We start from the raw sequence: 4,461 nt of genomic DNA, 5'->3' as shown, positions 1-4,461 counted from the left end.
GTGTCTCTTCCTTGGGATTTGTCTGCTGTGCTCTGGGATCCTCGTCTCCTCCACCATTAATAGATTCATCCACTTTCTTCCTTGGGTGGTTTCCCAGAAGCCTCTTTGACCTGTGCCAATTTCCCCAGGCTTCTCCCTCTCCCAGGAATGGGAAAAATTCCCTTCAGGTCCTCCCATAAAGGTCCCCTGTGGTTCCACTTTTCCAGGAACTTCCTCATGATGATTCCCCTCCTTGTTCTCACACCCTCGCTCAGCACCTGCTGGGAGACAGACAATCCAGACAGGAGTCATTGTGCTGGGGAGAAACAGGAATAGCACTGAGAGGAAACCCAACACAAAGACTGAGGAATGGATTCTGCCTCCACATCCCACCCAAACACTTACAACGAAGGAGAGACAGGAAGGAAACTCCTGCAGCTAAGAGTCTGGGTGGAATAGTGTGAGCGATATCTGCTGACTAGAGCCCTGCTCTGGGTGAGATGAGGAAGAACTGAGTGCGCTTACTCACACCATATTTTGGGATTCTCAACTTTTTCCTTCATTCCCTAGATGGTTTCTGTGTCAGTCCTCACCTGTATGGGTGCATCTCGGAAGCCTTCTTTTCTCACCGGCCTGGAGATCGGGAACCCACAGCTCGTTCTCGTTCCAGCTTGGTGCACAGCTCAGGTTTGGGAATGGGAAATTCTGTGCAGATGGTGGAATCAGACCAGATCAGGATGTGTGGAGCATTGGTGAAGTATTTGTCAGAAAGGACATTCCATGAGTGGAACCTGTCCCTGTGCTCTTCTGGAGCAACGTGGAATCCAAGAGGATGAGAAAACGGTCACTGAGCCCCGTTCCACAGATGAAGTTGTCTGGGGAGGCGAGTTGAATTATTACTACACCCTCCTGTGCTCTTCTAACCACCGTGTTGCTGGCTGTGCAAAACTGGCCGCCAGGCGAGTTGCCTCAACCTCCCACCCTGCCATAAACATCTCCCCCCTTACTCTCACAGATATTGTGGAGCACACAACAAGCAGCAATTACAATTGGAATATTGGCTGTGCTGAGGTCTAACTGAGTCAGTAAACTGCGCCAGCGTGCGTTCAAACATCCAAAAGCACATTCTACCACCATTCTGCACTTGCTCAGCCTGTAGTTGAACTGCTCCTTACTACGGCCCAGGGTGCCTGTGTACGGCTTCATGAGCCACGGCATTAAGGGTAGGCTGGGTCCCCAAGGAACATATAGGCATTTCAACATCCCCAACAGTAATTTTCTGCTCTGGGAAGTAAGTCCCTTCCTGCAGCTGTTCAAACAGACCAGAGTTCCTGAAGATGTGAGCGTCATGCACCTTTCCTGGCCATCCCATTGATGTCGGTGAAACATCCCTTGTGATCCACCACTGCTTGCAGCACCATGGAAAAGTACCCTTGTGGTTTACGTACTGGCTGCCCCAGTGTTCCAGGGCCAAGATAGGGATATGGGTTCCGTCTATCGCCCTCCCGCAGTTAGGGAACCCCAGTGCATTAAAGCCAACCACAATGGTCTGCACATTTCCCAAAGTCACAACCCTTGATAGCAGCTGGTCAATGATTGCGTTGGCTACTTGCAGCACAGCAGCCCCCACAGTAGATTTCCCACTCCAAACTGATTCCCGACTGACTGGTAGCTGTCGGGCATTGCAAGCTTCCACAGGACTATGGACACTTCGCTTCTCAACTGTGAGGGCTGCTCTCATCTCGGTGTGTTTGCGCTTCAGGGCAGGGGACAGCAAGTCACAAAGTTTCATGAAACTACACATACGAAAGTTTCGCAGCCACTGGGAATTGTCCCATATCAGTCCCACCAGTCTGAGCTTGTTTCCCAGGCCCAGAATCGGCGTTCCACGACATGGACCTGGCCCAGGCCACCATGATCTCCCAATCGCCACATGCCGTGCTTCTAGGAACGTCTGTGTCATGTCCTCATCACTATCAATCGCGCTGTCGTCGCTCCCTCGCCTGGTTTTGCAGGTATACACATACTGCTGGATAATGCGCAAGGTATTTACAGTGGTCAAAACTGCAGCGGAGATCTGAGGGCTCCATGCTTGCGCGCTATGGCGCTCTGCAGGGTAATCCTCGAAAAAGGGAGCGAAACGTAGGAGAGCGGAGTGGCAGCGGAAAGGTGCTGTTCAGTTCACGATAGCGAAAAAAGGCAGGAAATGGTTGTCTTCTGTAGCTTTCAAGGAGGCGGGAGCCCAGGACAGACAACATGGAGAAGCTCGGTAGAGCGGCGAGACCGGGAGAGCAGAGTTGGCGGCGGAAGCTGTGCTGCTCGGTTCATGATGGCCGAGCAGAGTTGGTAGCGGAAGCAGTCAATGAGGAAGAGAAAGAGTAGATACTTATAGAGATGACATAGAAAGACGAGAGGAAATGCAGGTGGATTCATAGTAGCAGGAGAGAAGCAGTGCACCATCTGCTGAAAGCAGTATGGCCTCTGCACGCCAAAAAGGTGCGAAACGATTGCCTGCCGCAGCTTTCACGGTGGGAGGCAGCAACTGACGACACACACCCAGAAACACTTGCGAGAATGTTTTTGCTCCACCATGCACTGGAGCTTAACCCAGAATTCCAATGAGCGGCGGGGACTGCGGGAACTGTGGGATAGCGACCCACAGTGCACTGCTCCGACATTCGATGCTAGCCTCGGTATTGTGGACGCACTCCACCGAATTCACGCACATTAGTGGGGACACACAAGACCGACTGTATAAAATCGCTTCCGAAAATTCAAATAGAATAATTTTGAAATAATTTTGTACTGTAGACGTAGCCTCAGTCAGCACTCCATTCTTATCTTAAAGCAAGCTTAGAAAACAGCTTCCCATGTAGTTTTCCCATCTGCGTTGCACAAATCTTGTGATCTTAGGGTTAAGGTTAGCCTGTCTTCTGCTCTGTCTCTTAACAACAGTAAGATGGCTGCTGCAAATCCCCTTTTCCCTTTTCTCACTTCCACATTCCCCCCAGGCTCTTCAGACCCTCCCAGTAACAGCAACTCTGAGCCAAATGCTAGAAAAAGAGAGGAACCAAAGGGACCACTTTGGGGGATTTCCCCACATTGCAGAGTAAACCCCTCTCCCTTAGCAATAGCCAGAGCCCTCTGGTGGCATCACCTGAAGAATGAGCTGCTCTGGACTCCCCAGCAGCCCCCAGGGACAGGCAGGGAGAGGCTGATCCAACTGGCCCATCCGCACTTCCCCATGCCAGAACCAGCAGTGACTCTGGTCTGACTCCGGTGTGGCTGAGATCAGAATCCTGCAGGGAAATCAGACCAGGGCCCCGGGCAGACCCCAAAACTCATGAGACACAGACTTCACCAGCACGGGTGTGTCTGACAATAACAGACTGGGAGCCGGGTGTGTGGGGGGTGGGGATGGGGGTTGGGTTTTTGCCTTGTAGCCTCTGTGCCCTGAGGGGTTAGTCCCCTGATCATTCCCAAAGCTGGTTTGACCAGTTCCAGGAGGAGAAGAGCTTCTCTCTGCCCCTCCCCCATTCTGTCCGATGGGGCAGAGAAGCTGCCTTGGCATCTCCCCTTCCTTCCGCCAGCCTCCCCACATCCCCCTTTTCCCTCGCAGTGCCCCCCACTCACATCTTCCCCCATTCCAGCCTCACTCCCTCAGTCCCACAATCCCCCCGAATCCCCTGCTTTGTCCCATCTTCCCTTCAGTGCACCCCGCCTCATCCCAGCCTGCCCCCTGCATCCCCAGCACCCGCCATCTGCCCCCCGCCCCTGCAGCCCAGTGTGATAGGGGGGCACCGCTCCCTGGGGGGGATCTCTCTTACCTTCCCTCCGAGCGGGGCCCCCCTGGGGCAGGGGCCAGGCCGGGAAGGGGCCCTCACCAGGCTGGGGGCTCTGCCCTGGGAGAGGCTCCCAGGGAGCAGCGGGAAGGGCCTGGCTGGAGAGTCCCCTCTCCCGGCTGCAGCCAGGGCTCCGGGCTCCCAGCACCAGCCGCCGGGGCTCGGGGATCTCACCAGGAGCCTGGGAGCCAGAGTCACCGCAGCGGCTGCGAGTCACTTCCTGCCACCAAGACTGACCCCAGCGATCGCTCCCAGCCGCATCCCAGCCCCTCCTGGGTCCTAGCAATAAACCCATCACTCTGCAGCATCTCTGTGTCTGGCTTCTGTTACACTCACAGGCTCCCTCCTTGCCTGAGCCAAGTTTGGCATCTAAAGAACAGGGAGTCGCTGCCTATCATTGTTTGGGTGTCATTCATGGACCTTTAGAGTTCAGGGACAGCTTCACACGACACTCACATTCGAAGTCTAGTCGTTCTCTGGCACCCATGCAGCGAGTTCACAGTTCTCACCCTCAGCTGCCAGGCTCTGAGGTGCAAACCCAGCAGTTTCCCAGCTCTGTTCCCCCAATTTCTCCCCCTCCAACAGTATCTTACATCTCTGCAGGGATCAGGCAGTGTCGTGGAAATTAACCACACGTTTG

The 4,461-nt window shown here is 54.2% G+C and overlaps 3 protein-coding genes across 9 annotated transcripts in view; 1 reads left to right on the top strand and 2 right to left on the bottom strand.

The window, feature by feature from the left end:
* The window catches only part of LOC102946156 (zinc finger protein 436-like), a 7,693-nt gene extending 3,767 nt beyond the window's left edge, over positions 1 to 3,926 (bottom strand). Inside the window, exon 1 of the mRNA XM_037914828.2 lies at positions 3,807 to 3,926. The gene's annotated coding sequence lies outside the window, so the exon portion shown is untranslated. The remainder of the gene's footprint in view (positions 1 to 3,806) is intronic.
* The window catches only part of LOC114022341 (zinc finger protein OZF), a 793,526-nt gene that overhangs the window by 698,451 nt on the left and 90,614 nt on the right, over positions 1 to 4,461 (bottom strand). The gene's annotated exons all lie outside the window — the stretch shown is intronic.
* The window catches only part of LOC102938599 (zinc finger protein 34-like), a 96,044-nt gene that overhangs the window by 20,335 nt on the left and 71,248 nt on the right, over positions 1 to 4,461 (top strand). The window lies entirely within an intron of this gene.

The sequence above is a fragment of the Chelonia mydas genome, chromosome 14 (assembly GCF_015237465.2).
Source record: "Chelonia mydas isolate rCheMyd1 chromosome 14, rCheMyd1.pri.v2, whole genome shotgun sequence".
Taxonomy (NCBI): domain Eukaryota; kingdom Metazoa; phylum Chordata; order Testudines; family Cheloniidae; genus Chelonia; species Chelonia mydas.
This window is presented reverse-complemented; position numbering and strand designations above follow the sequence as displayed.